Raw genomic sequence first — 19,852 nt, 5'->3', positions numbered from 1 at the left:
AACAAATATCTAAATTAATGCAAAGCAGGGACAACAGAACCTTATTTTCCAGAAGAGTTATTACCAGTCTCTCTTGTTCAAGGTTAGCCCCCTGGTTTTAAAGCCTTATTTTACTTGGCATTCAAGCTCCGCACAAGCCAAGTTACCATCGCTAGAGCAAAGTTTCTTTGGGCCTCTCCTAAGAATATAGTAGGGGTATTAAAAATAAGAGTCATCATAGCATCCACTTTTTTGCTCTTCAAAATATGGCAGCTCTAGGAGAGGCCCAAAGAACTCTCCTGGCTTCAGCAAAAGGAACCTGAAGCCTGCGGAGCGCAGCGCGAGGTCCCGCTGTGCTCCAAAGGCTTCAGGGATCTTTGAGGCTGGCGGTGAGGGAAAGCAGTGCTTCCCCCCACCGCCAGCCCCACAAACTCAGGGGGCAGGGCAAGGCTGCGTGCAGCCTTTGCGCTGTTCCCCAACCTGCTCTTTGGGGCTGGCGGTGGGGCAAAGCAGTGCTTCCCCCCGCCAGCCCCAAAGAGCAGGTCGAAAGGAACCCGAAGCCTCCGGAGCCCAACGGGAACTCATGCCTCACTTCAGAGGCTTCGGGTTGCCTTCACTGAAGCCTGGAGAGCGAGAGGGGTCAGTGCGCACCGACCCCTCTCACTCTCCAGGCTTCCAAGGTAGCCAACTGAAGCCTCCAGAGCGCAGCAGGAACTCCTGCTGTGCTCTGGAGGCTTTGGGTGAACGCACTTGAACGCACCTTGTTTTAGAGGGGGAGAACAAAAAACAAAATTCTCCCCCTCTGCGCTGCGCCCCTTCAGCGAAGCAGGAGGAGAAATGGAAGGGTCTCCGTTTCTCCTGCCACTTTGCTGAAGGGGCGCTGAGTAGAGAGGGGGAGAATTTTTTTTCTTGTTCTCCCCCTCTAAAACAAGGTGCGTCCTATGGTTGGGTGCGTCCTATAGAGCGAAAAATACGGTATGTCTATGTCTCATCCAGAAAGTATAGCCAGAGACATTTTGACAAAAAAAATCCACCCAAACATAAATTTTACCCCTGAAATTGAGGACATGACCTGGAAAAATTGGACACCCAAATTGTCCTTCTTAAAGTGCATTTGTGATGAATTTTTTTACTCATGATGGTATTGGGGTGGTGAGATATGACCCTGCTTTCAACACCGTGGATAACCTCCCAAAGTTTTGGGACAGACCTACTGCTTCATTTCCACTTGGTCCCATAACTTCCCGCTGAGGTCCTGTAATGTTTAGCTCCACAAATGCCTGGGTTTGTTTTGGGGTTGTTGTTGTTTGTGTGTGTGTGTGTGTGTGTGTGTGTGTGTGTGTGTGTGTGTGTTGCACAAGACTGCTGCTCGAGATGGCAATAACATGGCAACCTTGGGAAAAACGTTGCAGAGCAACTATTAAAATAGAGCAATGTGTGGACAGTCCGGCGTAAATCTACTACCACGGCACTAATATTGTGTCGCTGAGATGTTGCAGAGTACAGCTGCAAAACATAAAGCAGGTGTGGGTGCCTCAGTGCTAGCACCTGCGTCACAAAAGCCAAACCTTAGGGAGGAGGAAGAGGGGGCACCCTCACACCTGCAGGGATGGATTGAATGCAAAAAAGAGGACATAGAGGAGCAGCAATTGCAACCACTTTGAAGGAGATTTACTGCGTCTACCAAGGATTGTTTTTTACTCTTTAGACAAATGAGAAGTTAATCAAAACCCAGAACAGAGAGCTCTTTCGTTTGAAGATCTATTACACTGTAATGGCAGTAGTGATGTAACACAGGCATTTTATTTTATTTTTTAAAAAATGCAGTTCTGTGCATTTAAATATTTTGAAGTAATGAAATCAAGATGGAAGAGGTGAAAGCTAGAGGAGCTGCTTAAAATACACGAGACACTACCCAGCAGATGGAACCAGAAGGGAAACCAACCCTCCCCTAGGAGAAAGCAGCAGGTCCTTGTAGAATTTTATCCTTCTGTTGACAACAGTGTGGGCATCACCTACCCGCCGCCTTCAAAACTATGGCACCATTTATAAATAAATTTAGAACCCTGAAAAAGAGGATACCCAGCACTGCCCAGGAATTACTCAACAAAAAACAGAGCAGTTTTGAAATCAGTGGTGAAAATCTGTGCAATCTCGAAAGGTTTAGTCCACCAACTTGATTAAAAATGGCATCCCATCATATCTAGAGATAGGCAAAAAAATTTCTTGATCTCAGAAGCCATAATGCAAAATCCTGCCACACTATCATGAAGGGTGCCCAAATGCACAGTGAACAAACAGCTTTCCAAAGTACGTGGGTTTGAGCCAGACTTAGTCAAAATAGGTCTATTGAAATCAGTGGGACTAATCTTAAGTATGTCTAAGTCAAAACCCAAACCTGTATTTTTTAAATCGTATCCCATGGTACCATACATGGTTCTCCAGTCCATCTCCACCCAATGCTATTTTTCTAGAAAAAGAGGTGCCGGAACTCACTATGAACTCACCCTTGTTCTCTTAATATAGCAATTATGCCCACCTGAGAGGTGCTGGAGCTGAATTCCAGTGAGTTCCAGCTTTTAAAAAGCCCATTTTATGCTCATAACCCTGCGAAGTAGGTTAGGCACACTGGCTCTCAGTTTGCCTGTTGCACACAGGGTACTTATTACTTGCTCTAGGAGAGAAAGAGAGAGAGAGAACCCCACCAACATAGTGAGCTCTTTTCTGACACTGTACTGATAACAGGAAATCCTGTACACACAGATATTTTAATGGATAATTTTACAGCGCAGCCATGGATGGTGCATGTGACCTGTTGCCAATCAAGGGCCATATCTGCCTGCCTTGATGCAGCTTTAGTCATGTCCAGCTAATGTCTCTGAATGGGGATCTGTCCGTGTCAAATGAGGCATCCAGCTAGTTCAGGAAGCCCAGAAGGTAAGTTTGGATGTGCACCCACTTCCAGGTTGTCAGGGCATAGAGACACCTGTTTTCAGTTACAGATATTCCTTGCTAGATTGGGACACTCATGTTCACAAACCTGTTACTGTCCACTCAATAGCCTCTTGGGGTCATACTGTCCTTTTGAGCACTTTATACCTTTCTCCGGCTTGTTAAAAAACATTTTCAATGGGTAATGAGTAGGACTCCATAAAAGCCTTGGAAGAGGCACAGAGCCGAAGTGAATAGCCCTGCCTCAGAGATATTTGGACCATCCCTGAATCTGAGCTGACATTATCATCATCATCATCATCACCATCACCATCACCATTTTATTTGTATGCCGCCTTTCCATAGTTGAAACTATGCTCAAGGTGGCTTACAACATGGCAAGATTTACATAATTACAAATATAACAGAAGTCATAAACAATAAATAACACATCAAAAAGCACACAGTCTAATGGAAACAATTTCCACATAAATCATAAGATCTAAAACTAAAGATACAACAAGAATATCAGTAACAGCAACAAGCTCTCTCAACCCCCCATGAACAATACTCCAGCCCAATAATCTGTTCAACAGCCTCAGCTTTGTAGCTGGAGTCAGTCAGCACTCCACTCTCCCAGGCCAGATGGGAAAAGGCCAGCAAGGCAGGGTGCAGGTCTTCCAGGGCTCACAGCCAAGATGGGCTCTGTGGCATTCGCACAGAGCCTCCGCTTGTTCCACAGACTATTGACCCTGTACCACCATGGCTTATCTCTTACCAGGTTTCCCCGGTAATATATTCAGACTCAGTCAGGTTGTAACGTATTAACAAAGATTCCAGTTTATTGTGAACGCAAACAAGTTTTAAATACTTTGAAACACTGTAATCCGATTCACTCTCTCTGTCTCCCCTCTGTCTCTAACTCACTCTGACTCCTATGCCTCCCACAAGAAACCAACCGAACTAACTGCCAAAACCCCTGTGTTGAGCCTTAAACACAGTTAGGCTCCGCCCCTGGGCTTTCTTATTGGTCAGCCTATTAACCCTCTCTCTCTCTCCCCAGTACGACATCTCCATAATGAGTGGGCAAACGCCACAGTCTCATTTAAAACAACACAGGTAAAAATTAAAAACAATTTAAAAGAGGAGTCCTTGGTGCTAAGCAGCAGCCACAGTCCTTGTGAAGCCTGTCAAGCCTCGCCCCAAGCCAGGTGGAAAGAGGCAAGGGCAGGGCCCTTTGGTCAGAAGTGGTCTGGCTAGGAGTGGTGGGGCAGTGGGGCACAGTGGATGCACCAGCAGAGCCAATCTGGTGCCATCGCAGTGTGACTAATCCACCCTGACCTCCCCACTGTTGTGGCAAATGTCAGCAATGCTGCTCTCCAGAGGACAAAAGCATGGTGGCACCAGCCCCTTCTGGGTATGAGGTGGAACGGCCAGGACCCAAGACTTTGGAACTGTTTCAGAAAGGCATATTTCAATCTTATAATTTGCTCAAAGGCTAGAAACTTTTATATTAAAAATGAAAGCTGTTTTCCTTCTTCTTCTTCCAGAAGCGGGTTTGTTTATTTGCCTATTCAATGTATTTATAGTCCACCTTTCTCCCAAGCTGGAATTCGAGGTGTTTACAACATTTAAAAACACCATTGTAAATTACAGAGTAATAAAAGCAAATTAGATAAAATAGATTAAAACATTAAGAACCAACATTGAAATGCAATTTATCAGTCCAATAGCACATTCTGTCCTTTGCCTCCCCAACCCCTTTGAAAGCTTGGTGCATTCAATGCTTAGTCAACCAGCAATGGGTCTCCATTCAACTACTTGAGCATCCACAGAGAGGCACACATCTCTGTATCTTGAGAACCAAGACTGTGAGATAGGCCAAGTCTTGTTGGCATTTGCTAGATGTGTGCCCCACATTTAGCTGTGAGTTGTCTTCCTCTGAATTCTCTCCAGTGACTGCGAGCGGAAATATTTCCTAGATGAAACACATGCCATGCCCTTTTCTTCTACACAGGAGCAGATCTTTAGTATTTGTGGATACATCAACTATCCATTGTGGGACCTCTTCAAGATCTGTATCCCATACAATTATGGCTGTCCTGAAATGACAACCTCCACACTCCATGTGACTTGCATCTCCTCTCCAAGTAGGAGTATGGTGGTGGTTTCAGCTGCCGGAACATGACTCACAGGAATAATTTTAACTGTGCTGGCCATATTGTGCCTGTTTTGAAGAGTGATACATGAGTCACACTTCAGCATATAGTTTGGGTGAGTAGGGGGGGAACCTGAAGTCAATAGGAGGATTAAAGAAAACCAAGATACAAAGGTGACATGCAGCAAATGAAATGGGGGCTGGAACATGAAGGAAAATGCATGGTTGTGGGAGAGAGGGGTGGGAAGTGATGGATGATCATGGATTGCATAACATATAACCTATTTGACATGAGATGAGGTAGAGAAGACTGATCCTCTATTTCAACCCTCCACAGCCTGCTCCCTTCCAGAAATTTGGGACGACAACTCACCCCCAATCATTGGCCATGTTGGCTAAAGAAGAGTAGAAGAAGAGTTTGGATTTGATATCCCGCTTTATCACTACCCAAAGGAGTCTCAAAGTGGCTAATATTCTCCTTTCCCTCCCTCCCCTACAACAAACAGTCTGTGAGGTGAGTGGGGCTGAGAGACTTCAGAGAAGTGTGACTAGCCCAAGGTCACCCAGCAGCTGCATGTGGAGGAGCGGAGACGCGAACCCGGTTCCCCAGATTACGAGTCTACCGCTCTTAACCACTACACCACACTGGCTCTCACACTGGCTGAGGCTGATGGGTAGTCCAAAACATGTGGAAACCAGCAGTTTGAGGAAGGCCACTCTAATTAAAGGTAATCATGGAGTTTAACTTCCTTGCTCTGTATTTATTTTTATGCTACTTAGGATTCAAAATTTCTAATCTGTGTACATAAAATGTTTTTTTAAAGAACAATTAAAACCCACCATAGTGACAACTGTCCCATTATGTACATGCGAGGTACCAAATATAGTAATAAGAGCTGTTTAAGTTTTGCAAGACCTGGAGGAGAGAGAGTCCGTGTTAATTGTTGGGGCAGCTGGAACTCTGAGGTGGGGTCATTTTGAAAACTTCAATAATGCCAACTTGGTAGCACTTGGCCTTGGAGAGAATTCAGTCATACAAAAAAGAATTGGGCATCTGGCACCAAATGCTGGGGAACGGTACATTTGCAAAGAACTGAATCGCAAAATTCAGAAAAGTGTGACTTCTGAAAGACCTTCTGCATTTTGGTTTGCATATTGTTTCAGGGAGTGCAGATTAGGGAGTTTGCCAATGGCAGCTTTGCACTAGTGGATAACCCTTTCAACTGCTCAGGAGAAGATGCCCAGTTTTATCCTATGCCCTTAACTACTGCTGCTCCCATACCTTCCAAGAAGCTGGAGAACATATTGAGCAAAGAAAACGAGAATGCCGACATTGTCCTCTGAATGGGACAACATTCATGCCACCTTGAAAATGCATTAGGAGGCAAAGCAGCGGACTGTAGGCAGCAGCAGGAAAGGCAAGAGATGGAGGAGATTTATGAGCAATGGGGTCTAACCATCCAGCCGAGAGCCTCTGAAATGTGTAAGGTTGCCTTAAGAGAAGCTACCTTCTTCTTTCTCTGGGCAGGTGCTATGGTGTCTCCTTCTCCTCCTTGACTGACAACTGACTGATTGATTGATTCCACAGGGGTGGGGGGGTGGGGAGAACAGACTGGATCCTGGATGGTTTCGTTAGCTCCCTAAATTGGGCCGACTGCTTAAGTCAGTGCTGATTTGGAAGTTAACTCTGATAAAATGAGCAGAGAAGCCAGGCTTGTCAGCATGGTCTGCTTAATGTGTAGGGGATTTGGAATTCTAGGTAGCATTTCAAGTGTATCAAAATACAGTTGAAAGACCAGAGGTTAATTATACAGGCATGGCAGTAGGAGCCACGTTATTGTAATTCTCCTGGAAAGCACCACGGAGCATATGGAGCGAATGAAAGGCCTATGTGTGTGTAATAGGTTCTGCATGGGGAAAAGGTGAAGGAGCACGGGATCTCTTGTGTGCAAGAGGCACTAAATGAGGGGAAGAGAAATGATTTAACTACTTGTTGGCCTGACTTTGCGCAGAGCAACAAATGCAAGGTGCCCTGTACATTAAACAGCCACAGGCCAGACGTTCCGTGATTTACACTCCATTCATACGGGCAAGTACTCTTGCAAATACAGTGGCAAACCATTCATCAAAGACTTGCTTTTGTAGATGTCTCTACTAGTACAAGGAAAAATAATAACATTTCTCCCAGTGTGGTTGAAACAGGCCTAATCTGTTTCAGATGGGTGCTCTTGTTCTAGTACCAGAATTTCTGCATGTAGACACTTTAAGGAGTGGTGATGTAGACCTAGGAAGAAACAGGGGATTTGCCAGCCCCATGCTTAGGGCAGGTAGGCATTGCTTAGGGATTTCGTTCTGGTTCTATTCACTGTTAACATTGCTACCAGGGCTTTTTACATTCTCAGCTGAAACGAGGACCAGATTCTTCAAACCCCAAATCCCACCACTTTGGTCATGCATCTGATGGATTGAAAGGTCTTATGGTTGTACAGCGGCCCTTTCTTCCATCCTTTGAGTTGGCTGCTTGTCATAATAGCAGAGGCTGGGGGCAAAATATCCAAAACATAGAAAGAGAAAGATCAGGGAAAGATCTTTCCCTGATCATAGAAAGATCAGGGAACCAGTTCAGAAGACAGAAGGTTCTCTCTTATCCTATCAGGGCTACACACCCAGCCTTCCTCGGATATAGAAGAACATCTGTAGCTCATGCAAGCAGCCAAGGTTGACTACTGGCAGCTGCTCTAAATGTACCATAATGAGCAGCAGTCCTATGAAAGGCTGAGATTTTCACCTTCACAGCTTTGCTGAACAGCAGCCAACCACTGTGGGACTCCAGAAATTCCAGCAGAAATGCAGAGTCCGCCTGGTCTGGCAGCACAAGTTGCTCAAATATGCTGGGAAGCCTGTACTGCTGTTGGAAGCAAATGATGTGACTTTTTTCAAGATTAAAAAAAGGCACAAAGCATACCCGAAACGACAGTTTTAGGAGCAGTGTCCTATTTCTTCATGTCTTGCATTTGTATGCCAACCTCTTTCAGAAGACTTCAGAGCTGCCAACACAACATAGTAGGCTCTCTTCCAGATACTGGTCATTTCCACCCCTTTAGCTTCAGAGATAAGCTAGTGGCATGGAGTAACCAAAAAGAAAAAAGAAAAAAAGGCATGGCTGGCTGGCTAGAAGCCCAAATAGGAACTCCTACTTCAACAGTTTTATATAGGTCCTGTTTATCTGTTTTAATGTTGACATTGCCAAACTGCCAAATGCATTGCATTGTATGTGGATGGGGGTGAAATTCTATTTTGTTTGCATTTTAATGAGAAACTACCCATTTCACACTTCTCGAATCAATATGCAAACCAAAAGGCCACTATCCTTCAAAAGTCACCCTTCTCTGAATTTTGCAACACAATTCTCCAACCAATGAATACATCCCTAAATGAATATATTATGGGGAAGTATGCATAAAAACGCATATATTAGTGAAGATAACCAATAAAAAGAATTATAATAGGTGAAAGTCATATATTGGTCAAAACTGCACACAACCATGGTTAACAGAATAATTGTTCACAAAGAAGCTGGTGAATTTTCAGAATGGTTTTTTTTATTAAAAAAAGCACATTGCTTTTGACATTAATGTAAAATTGAAAAAAAAAATGAGAAGCATCCCAAGAAGCAAAAATTGACTGAATTGCCCAAGCCTATGTTGTGCTGTTGATTTCAGTATTGTTTCAGAATGTCTATATGAGCTTCTCCAGGAGTTATTTTGGGTGGAAGAGGAGAATATTCATTTAATCCCCAAATAAATGAAATGATATGAAAGTTCAGGCCCACAGGAGGAATCCCTGCTCCAAGTCCTAGTCAAACTCATTTAATGGCAGGATTCTGCCTTCCAGACCTCCAATGGCAGGGTGGCTTCAAATGCTATGACCTCACAAAACCCTTTAATTGGCAATAAAAGCTTCTTCTTTTCCATAATTGTTTTCCAGTTTAAAAGAATGATCAAACCATGTACCACTTTCGGTAAAAACAAAAAGTAAAAAAAAAATATTTTGCTTCAGAAATCAGCCAGACCTGCTGTTTTCTCTCCATTCATTTCTGGGGGATGTTTGATTGTAAGTAATCCTAAGAGTGTTTAGTTGGAAGTTAAGTACAATGGAGTTCAACTAGGATCAGTCCCTAAAAAGGGAGTTTAGGGACTTTAATAATAATAATAACAATTTTTTATTTATACCCCGCCCTCCCCAGCCAAGGCCGGGCTCAGGGCGGCTTACAAGAAATAATAAAAACAAGTTGAATGATTACAACTTAAAAACAACATTAAAATACAACATTAAAATATTAAAACATTAAAATATTAAAATGTAGCCTCATTGCAGGAGGAGAAGGAAAAGAAAAAAGAAAGAGAGGGAGGGAGGGAATCAAATTGGCTGCAAGCCAAAGGTCAGGCAGAACAACTCTGTCTTCCAGGCCATGCGGAAAGAAATCAGATCCTGCAGGGCCCTGGTCTCATGAGGCAGAGCGTTCCACCAGGCCGGAGCCAGTGTTGAAAAGGCCCTGGGTCTGGTTGAGGCTAATCTAACTTCCTTAGGGCCTGGGACCTCTAGGGTGTTGCTATTTATGGACCTTAAGGTCCTCTGTGGGACATACCGGGAGAGGCAGTCCCATAGGCATGAGGGTCCTAGGCCGTGAAGGGCTTTAAAGGTCAAAAGCAGCACCTTAAATCAGACCCTGTACGCCACCGGGAGCCAGTGCAGCTGGAAAAGCACTGGGTGAATATGCTCCCATGGCAGAGACCCTGTGAGGAGCCTCGCTGCAGCATTCTGCACCCGCTGGAGTTTCTGGGACAGCTTCAAGGGACTTTCATGGGACTGTAGCCTCATGTGTGTTTATAATTAGAAGCAGGATGGCAGCCATAGTTTGCTGGTAGCTAGTTCTAATTGAGTCACTCAGTCCACACCTACGCAGAGAGCAGTGAGCATTTGAACAATTTGAAGAATGGCTTTTTTAAGGGAGGGGAGAAGACACAAGACATCTTACAGGGGCTTGCAACAGGAGTTTTTAGTCTTCTCTTTTGCTTAGGCCTTGAATTAGTCACGTAACTGTGGCTGCTTCTGTAATGTACACATTGGCAGGTCAACTTTCTGAAATGGCTAAGCTGTGGATGGATAGGAGAACTGGGTGAATTTGAAAAAATCAGCTTCTCCTTTTCCAATCTTAAGTTCAGTTCTCCACATCCCCACATCATTCTGTGGTTTTCTTAAAGCCATTGTGAAAATTCCTCCATATTATAGCGTGAATTTCCCCAACATGAATGCTGTTGTGTGCAATTTACCTCTTCTATCATTATTATTTTTTTGCAAAGCAGTTTTCAATATTATATAATGCACCTTTTGCATATTCTTTTCAGTAGTATATGCCTTCCTGTGTATTCTTTCCTTCCAGTACAGTGGTACCTCTGGTTAAAAACTTAATTCGTTCTGGAGGTTCATTCTTAACCTGAAACTGTTCTTAACCTGAGGTACCACTTTAGCTAATGGGGCCTCCCGCTGCCGCCGCGCAATTTCTGTTCTCATCCTGAAGTAAAGTTCTTAACCTGAGGTACTATTTCTGGGTTAGTGGAGTCTGTAACCTGAAGTGTCTCTAACCTGAGGTACCACTGTATATGTATATTTGACCAGAGAGCTTCATTAGTACAGTTCTTAGAGTGGTTCAACCATCAATCCATTTTCACAGGTTGCTCTCCTCTCTCTGAAAGGAACAGGGGTCTCCTAACAACCTTTAGCACCCTGAACAAACTGCAGTTTCCAGGATTCTTGGTTTCAGTTCTATCCCAAAATGTTAGCATCGAAACTCTCCATTTCCCACAGACTTCACTGTGTACAATTCTTTCACACACACACACACGAACTATGCATAAGAGCCAACTCCTAGGGGCCCAGGGGTTTTCACACACCCCCTAAAATATTTGAGGAGAGTGGATCCAAAGTTGATGGATAAGGTAAAGGCAAAGGGACCCCTGACCATTAGGTCCAGTTGTGGCCGACTCTGGGGTTGTGGCGCTCATCTCACTTTATTGGCAAAGGGAGCCAGTGTACAGCTTCTGGGTCATGTGGCCAGCATGACTAAGCCGCTTCTGGCGAACCAGAGCAGTGCACGGAAGCGCCGTTACCTATTTATCTACTTGCACTTTGACGTGCTTTCGAACTGCTAGGTTGGCAGGAGCAGGGACCGAGCAACAGGAGCTCACCCCGTCGCGGGGATTCGAACTGCCGACCTTCTGATCAGCAAGTCCTAGGCTCTGAGGTTCAACCCACAGTGCCACCCGCGTCCCACTGCCATTCAAATGGTGTGCGTGTACCGCATCATGTGATTGATTATGCAGAACAGGACTTACGTGGCCCCCTTCCGATATTTTGTTAAAGTTGGCACCCCTGAAACTACGTGCATATATACTCGTAACTCAGGGTGATTGAGACAGCGACCGTTTTAGGCACATCCAATTGACGTGTGATTGCTGATGTGCAGGTCCTTTTGGACCTGGAATAGAGCAGAACGAGGACAAAATGGGGGGTGGAATGGGACAGGGGCAGGGTTTAATGGGGTAGGGTGTGCTTATGTGTGCTCCGCCAACGCGCCTTAGGGCTGGGAACGGAACCTCTGTGTGAAATGGTCACTATCTGTACTTTGTGCACCTGATGAACTGGGCTGTAGTCCCCAAAAGCTTATGCCATAATAAATGTGTTACCCCTTAAGGCGCCACAAATCTGCTTCAAAAGACTAATACAACTGCCCCTCTGGAACTAGTAAAGGAAGCAAATTCAATTTATAGCTAATGGTATAATCATGCACAGGTGGAAATGCACTTGTAGGGTTGTTTTCCCTCCCCCCTCACCTGCTGGAAGTGTTTCTGGTTGATGTTCTAAAAGATGAATTGTTTCACAACATGTGTAGGGTTAAAATAAGATGCCTTTGCCTTTAGAGTGCTTGATATAGCTAGACCGACCCCTCTGGCTGAAGTGGTTTTTATGAGCAGTAAAGTATCACCTGACATCGAGGACCTTCTCTCTTCCCCCCATGCCCTCAACTGTATCTCTGGATCTTAAATCAACAGCCAAGTAGCTGCTTATCAGGGCTATCTTTTACAGCTCAGAAGAAAGGTGACTCCCGTGTCAAAGCCTTTTTGAAATTTCTCAACTCCATTTTACACAGCTGCAGAGAAGGCACAGCACTGCAAGTATTCATTATTGGAAAACTGCGTCTGAGCAAACAGCAAACAAACAAATCCCCTTCTGTGACCAAACGTAGCTATTCCACAGGCTTGCCTGCTTTAGGCAATGATCCTCTACACCAGGGAAGGCTAACCTTTCTTAGCCAAGGGGCCATATTGCAAGCTGGGCAACCCATCAAGGACCTCTTGCCAGCAGTGTGCATGGCCAAAGCACACTCATTTGCTCTTTCGCACACCTACAGGGAACTCCCGATTTACCCGGGGGTTACGTTCCAAGGCAGCGTGCATCTAAATGAAATCATCTATATTTGAAACACCGTAGAAAAAGCCTGAAAACACCCCATTCCGCCCCTTTTTGTTACACTTTTGGGTCTGCGCGATCATGCACATATCGGACACATATCGGACACACCTAAAACGCACGCTGCAAAGATGCACACTCCACACCCACAAACCAGACATCCACAACTTCACACACATTCAGACTGTACCTCTTCCTCTGCCATCAGGTAAGCTTGATTTGATTACCCCCTCCCTTGTTCCCAATGTGGATATTTCTTTGTTCATGATGTAGATCTTCACTCACCACTAATGTCAAAATGTCTTGGATGAGCCCCGAGTGGACGGCCACTAGTAGGGGTTTCACAGGCCGGATCCAGCCTGCTAACCATGGATTTCCTACCTCAGCTTATAACACTTACCTGAAAATACTTTGGGATTTACTATACGCATAGGATTGTATGGTTAGGGTGGAATGGGGTTATTGGGGGTTTTTTGTTCTTGCTTTCATTATGTATTCTGTGTTCTCATTTTGTATTTTTTATCTTGTGAACCGCCCTGTAATCTTTGGATGAATTTAATAAAAATATAATTTAAAACAACAGCAACAACAAATGTGCATCAAATGTACTTTAAATGTATGATCTGCCTTTAGTGAACGTGTCTTGCTCAATATTATCACTGTTTGCTACTTTCCTTGGGCACCTTTTCCACCAATAGAGCAAATTACTGGCTTCTCTCATTTGCTCTTCTTCATCAGTGCTCAGAATTAACCTACGCTTCCATTTTTGTGTAAAATTAGAGTTGTAACATCTGATTGATATGCACATTTCAAGCAGATGGGCAGATGTTCTAAGGCAAGTAGAAGTACAAAGGAGCTATAAAAGGTAATAAAACATCTACTTGTAATAATAAATACCTGCTTTTCATTATATTTGAATCCATTTGCCCTCCAATTGCACTGATTCATACAGCATGGTTAGTGTAATACAAGGATGGGCAGAGCACAATTGGGATTTACTGGCAGATTTCTGAGTGATTTGCCACAGATCAGCTTTTCTTCTTCTTCTTCTTCTAAATTAGGCTGTGGAGATGAATGAGACATGGATTTTTTTGAGTGTGTGGCAGGACAGTGATTTCAGATCTGGTAAATGAAAACAAATTCCTGGGATTAGCTCAGAAGCAACCTATTCCCTCATTCTAAGGGCACACAGGAACAAACCACTGTCGAGTAAGACCATTAACTCACTACCGTCTACACCAGAGTTCCCCAAACTTGGGTCACCAGCCGTTTTTAGACTACAACTCCCATCATCCTTAGGTATCAGGACCCTTATTGTCTGGTTTCAGACAAAGTGTAATGGTTCTGGGGTCAGATTCTGCTTCTTCAGGGGATGAGGTTGAGGACTGTGCAGAAGGAGAATGGCTTGCAGAACTGGCTCTGGAAGCGATTTCAATAGGTAAACCTGCTGTGCCAATGTCCCTCCAGCCCAAGGATGTAGTGTTGACACCCTTGGACCGGGAGGACTGCTTTACAGAAAGAAAATTATAATGAAAATGGAACTCCTTCCAAATGTCAGGCTGACATAGATTAGGTCATCTCCAATGGCCCATTTTCAACAGTAATGCCCTTTATGTCATATCTGAATGTGATATTTTGGGAGTAGATTTATATCAGGAGGGCCAGACACAGGAGAGAGAGAGAGAGAGAGAGAGAGAGAGAGAGAGAGAGAGAGAGAGAGAGAGAGTTATTTCTCTGTAAGTCAGTTTTCCAAAAGCAGATTCATTGGAATAGCTGGTTGGAGGGAGAAGGAGACCTCTACCTGTTGGTGTCCCACTGTTCTGATTCAAATATAAAGCTGCCCTGGTCATAGTCTCCAGATAATGAACTGCATTGAACTAGGATTAATTCATTGTGGGCCTGCTTTATCTCAAACTATGCAGACGCTGTGAAAGTCATTTGCATTTCAAAACAAGGATTTGTTCCAATTGGCTTGAGAACACCTGCTTTTCACAAGCAGCAAATGACATACACACAATTTTACGGGGTAGGTGGTGGGTTTGGAGAAGCAACAACAACAGAAGAAACCGGTCTTCTAGCTTATTATTAAATATAGACCATATCATAAATTAATGTGGTGGTGAGGGACATACACCACCACCCTCTCTGCGAATGGGAAGATCTTTAATAGAATCTTGGATGTGGTTCCACACAATAGCAATTTCAAGATATTTTAGCCCAACCAAAAGCAGCTGCATGGGGCTGGTGGATACAGTCTGCAGGAGGAAAGTCACATTCCTCTTGCTCTTTCATTTATTCATAATTTCATATAGGGAGCACAGGATCATCAGGCATATGGGAAGCAACTGTCTTGCTTGCCTACTGTGCATTGTCGTGCAAATATTTAAACATTTATTTATTTGGAATACTGCTTATAGCCTTGAGAGGCTAGATCCTCGAAATAAGGTTGAGCTCAAATCTAGTAGAGGAACAGAAATTACACGGCGTCAATAATACGGAAGAAGGAGTGGTATGGTCCTTGTGAAAATAAGGATGAAAACAGAAATATATAAACATCAAAATATAAATATATAATTTGCAAAATGGCTATCATGATGACAGGTGATGCGGAGGGTGAGTGAATCTTCTAATCAAGCCACATGTCATCTCGGAAATGCCATAATTTGACCAGCGAAGAAAACTGTAGATCTGGAAGAGCAGATCTGTTCCAGCCAGCATAACTGCTCTATAAAGGTTTGGATAAAAAGAAAATCACACTTGGTGTGTGTGTGTGGGGGGGGTTGCTCTCTCCACCTTGCCTGCAGCTTATTTTCCACCAGAAAGGTCAGAAACTCATGTCCTGTCATGAAAAATCCATAGACTGGTGTGTGTGTGTGTGTGTGTGTGTGTGTATGTGTGTGTGTGTGTGATAAACTAAAAAGGTACTGTTGCCTTCTTCAGATCTCCCTCTCATGAGTTACAGTGATGTCACAGAATGCGTAAATACCTGCTAGCTGTAGACAGAGAAGAACTGGTCATTGAATGGCACAGTAATCTTAAGAAACTGCCTTATACCAAGTCCATTAAACTCAGTAATGTCTGCACTGACTGAGTGTCTTTGAAAGAGTCTCAGTGAGAAGTCTTTCCAGGCCCAGCTAGAAGCGCTGCTTGGAGATTGAACCTTAGGCTCTTTGTGAATTACTGTATTTTTTGCTCTATAAGACTCACCTTTTCCCTCCTAAAATGGGGAAATGTGTGTGCATCTTATGGAGCAAATGCAGGCTGCGCAGCTATCCCAGAAGCCAGAACAGCAAGAGGGATTGCTGCTTTCACTGCGCAGCGATCCCTCTTGCTGTTCTGGCTTCTGAGATTCAGAATATTTTTTTTCTTGTTTTCCTCCTCCAAAAACTAGGTGCGTCTTGTGGTCTGGTGCGTCTCATAGAGCGAAAAATACGGTATGTGTATTATTGCTAGAGTTGTTGCTACTATGACTGCCACCAGCTGAGTTGAGGAGCTAACCTCCATAAAGGCCTAAGGACTGACTGGAATTAGTGCTCCAGGTAGGCTATCCAGTGACACATGGGAGGAAGCAGGAAGGCAAGGAGAACAGAGGGAATGCTGAAAAGCCTCACATTGCATCTGAGGATGGAGTGGGAAAACTAGTGGCTTGACAGAGAGGGAACCTAGAGCTGACCAGAAAATGTAGGCCAGTTATTTTTCAATTGTTCATTGGGTTAAAAAGCTACCAAACTATTTGTTCTCCCACTTCCCACAATTATTCCATGTGAACCCTTCCTATAAGGATGCCTGAGCTAGATGCTGCAAGCTTAGACCATGTGGTTTTATTATTCTTATTTATGAAAATTATCTACTGTCATCTTTGTGTTTCTATACAAATAATTTAGAAACTCTCTTCATTTTTGAAACTAAGCTTTCTTTTCTTGCTGCTGTATGGAAAAGCACATGAAGAGTTTGTAAGTAAACCGTTTTTAACTTACCAAACATGTGGTCTTTTTCTATGCTAAGGGAAGTGGGAAACTTTGGAAACAACTTAGAAGGGGATATTCTAAAGGTTTAACAGCCTACATCTCCACTTGTTCTGTGATTATAATTTTCTGCTGGGGTTCCCTCAGCAAAGAGTATTTTCCTCAAATCTGGATCTAAGCATCCTGAAAATTCTCCTTTTATCAAAATGCCAACGGAACTGCCACATAAAAATAGGCCCGGCTACTTTCCCACCCAAAACGATCGTGCCTTTGAGTGACTCTTAGCAAGAAAGAACTATGGCCTGAGCCACAGGTGCAGAATCACTGGCCCTCAGATCAAATCCAGCCTGCATTGTGTTCCTGCATCGTCCTTGGCGTCTCTGCCTCAGCATCCCTCTTGTTCAGTGCTGCCTCTTTCTTTTCCTGCCAAAGCCCTCCTCTTCATTGCATTTCTAAGATCAGGGTCAGGTGAAAGAGAAGCTTCTGTCTCCTCTACGAAGGATGGAAGCAAACTGATCTGCCACAGGAGGGACAAAGCAATCTCTTTCTATGTGCTAGACGCCCCCCCCTCTATTTCCATGATGCATGGGGGGGGGTGGCAGGAACAAAAAAGCGGGGGCAGAGACAGGGGGTGGCTGCTAAGGATGGGCAAATCTGTCCGTTTTGTTTTCTCTCCATTCTTCCAGTCTTGAGTTTGGCTCTCCACATTTTCACATCAGTTTGTGGTTGGTCCGTTTTTGTTTTTTTAAAAAGTCCTTATGATGATACTGTTGCACTTGAGTGCAAATTTCTCCTAAAGTACACATTTTTAGGTAATTTTCCCTACCACAAACATTTTCTGCAAAACAATTTTTGTATGTTATCTTAACTAATGCATGCATTTGTAGGAGACTTTACGAAGTTAAAATAACATACAAAAATTGTTTTGCAGAAACAATACAAAAATTGTATGTGCATTAATGTACACATAACTTGGCTCAGGAACTACATTGCAAAATTCTTAAAGGGGGAGATTTTTATTTTGGTTCGTGTATTGTTTTGGAAAGCATGGATTTGATAAGTTGATAAGATCTGAATGTGAACGCAATTGCATTTCTACCCCTCGCAGCCCTGGTATGTGGCTCTGGGTGCACTACCCTTGAATGAATGAAGCACTAGACGTTACCTTTTTACCTAGATGTAAGGGGAAATATCCCCACCCCGTTATAAGGAAATAATGTCTGCTAGTGCCTCGGCATTGTCTTGAAACATCCCTAGCATCCTAACATGTCTGTCAAAAATTGAATGGTGTCACATGTAGCCTACCTAACAAAGTTTCCCACCACTATATGGTTTTATGCTCTTAATTCCTTTGGCAAAATTCTACCCAGCTGTGCCCCACCCCCACCCCCCAATGACGAAGCAGTGAAGCTGTTAGGATTTCCTGGTTAATGTTTAAATTAAGGGATACTGTGGAGATTTGGTGCATCCTTCTGAGGCTCATGGGTTGAGGGACAAGGGACAACCCTTCAAAACGAGAAAGGTCAGAAAACCTCGCAGCTGAACAACAGGCCTATTGTAGTGTGCGTTTCTGGTGCCACTAACCTGCCTGCACTTCACCAGGCCATCTGCTTAATTAGGATATTTTCTGTCTTCCCCAGGGAGTTACTCAAAGGCTTAACTGAAAATCCTCGCCTCAATGGAAACTGCTGCATGAATGCAAAATCTTTATTATTTTCTCATTATTAAAGCAGCGAAACGCAAGGGAATCCGCCAATATTCCTAATCAGCAAGGTAATGAAATCATTAGCTTGGACATTCGTGGAGACTTGTAAGACATTTTGCGCGCCCTGATGTTGTGCAGTTCTGATCAGACTTTGTAAATCTATTTGATCTGGACATTGCCTTTTCACAGTTTGTAAAGGAATCGGGGAAGAAGGCCTCATATGCCCGCATGCAATCTTCCTCCTCTCAGCAACTGTTGCACCCAAAGATGTTCATCATCATCATAATCATCAATATTTATTACGGCAAACAGCCAGCATACTGAAACCAGAATTTCTGCATAATTCTTTAGGTAAAAGTAAAGATACCCTTGACTGTTAGGTCCAGTTGTGAACAACTGGTTTTGGGTGCTCATCTCGCTCTATAGTCCAAGGGAGCTGGTGTTTGTCCGCAGACAGCTTCCGGGTCATGTGGCCAGCATGACCAAGCCACTTCTGGCGAAGCAGAGCAGTGCATGGAAACGCCGTTTACCTTCCCACTGCAGTGGTACCTATTTATCCACTTGAACTTTGACGTGCTTTTGAACTGCTAGGTGGACAGGAGCTGATACCGAGCAACGGGAACTCACCCTGTCGCGGGGATTCAAACCGCCGACCTTCTGATCAGCAAGTGCCACCCGGGTCCCCTTCATAGTTCTTTACACAGACAATAAAAAAGGATGTTGCGCTGGAAATGTTGTGCATAAATAGTCCACCCTTTCCCGGGACTGTTTGTCCCCCATGAAAGTGAAAGGGGGGGGGGCGATTTAGAGACTTTCAATGGGCCAGTGGATTTAAAGAATTTTCAGCAGTGAGTGCATGTGTGACCATAAAACGGGCAGGGAACCCTTTTCACCCCATTTGCATTGGTAAGTCATGGGAGAAGTGCACATGCGAATAAAGGATGGCAACATGTCTTGATAGCATCCGTTGTTGTGTCACATCACATCGACTGGTCTGAATGAGGTTTAGCATGTTTAGCTTCAAAAACCCATTGTTCCCTAATGCAACATATAGCGTAGGGTAAAAAGGAACAGGAGAAACCAAGGCAGGCACTAGCTTATAAAACTAACACAATAAACCCAATATTTGAATGCGCCCTGAGTATACACCCCAGATCGCAATAGAATCATAGAAATGTAGAGTCATCTAGTCGAACCCCCTGCAGTGTAGGAAAACTACACTATTAAAAGAAACCATCACAGAACAACTAATAAAATGGAATGATGTGTGGATCCCATACCCTCCAACATTTCTCTGATGAAAGCAGGAATGTCCTGTTTAAGAAATAATAATAATAAAAAATAATATTTATACCCCGCCCATCTGAATGGGTTTCCCCAGCCACTCTAGGCAGTTTCTAACATACAGTGGTACCTCTGTTTACGAACTTAATTCGTTCCGGAGATCCATTCTTAACCTGAAACCGTTCTTAACGTGAGGTACCACTTTAGCTACTGGGGCCTCTCGCTGCCGCCGTGCCGCCGATGCGCGATTTCTGTTCTCATCCTGAGGTAAAGTTATTAACCCAAGGTACTACCAGGTTA

General features: G+C 43.9%; 1 long non-coding RNA gene across 4 annotated transcripts in view; it reads right to left on the bottom strand.

Moving 5' to 3' along the window:
- The window catches only part of LOC308584470, a 479,498-nt gene that overhangs the window by 136,594 nt on the left and 323,052 nt on the right, over nucleotides 1-19,852 (bottom strand). The window contains exon 5 of one of the 4 annotated variants that reach the window (XR_014006810.1): nucleotides 13,634-13,660. The exons of the other annotated variants lie outside the window; for them this stretch is intronic. This is a non-coding gene — a long non-coding RNA (uncharacterized lncRNA). Of the gene's footprint in view, nucleotides 1-13,633; nucleotides 13,661-19,852 lie in introns of those variants that run through there. 4 annotated transcript variants of the gene reach the window in all.

This window comes from Podarcis bocagei, assembly GCF_964188305.1.
Source record: "Podarcis bocagei genome assembly, chromosome: 3".
Lineage (NCBI taxonomy): Eukaryota > Metazoa > Chordata > Lepidosauria > Squamata > Lacertidae > Podarcis > Podarcis bocagei.
This window is presented reverse-complemented; position numbering and strand designations above follow the sequence as displayed.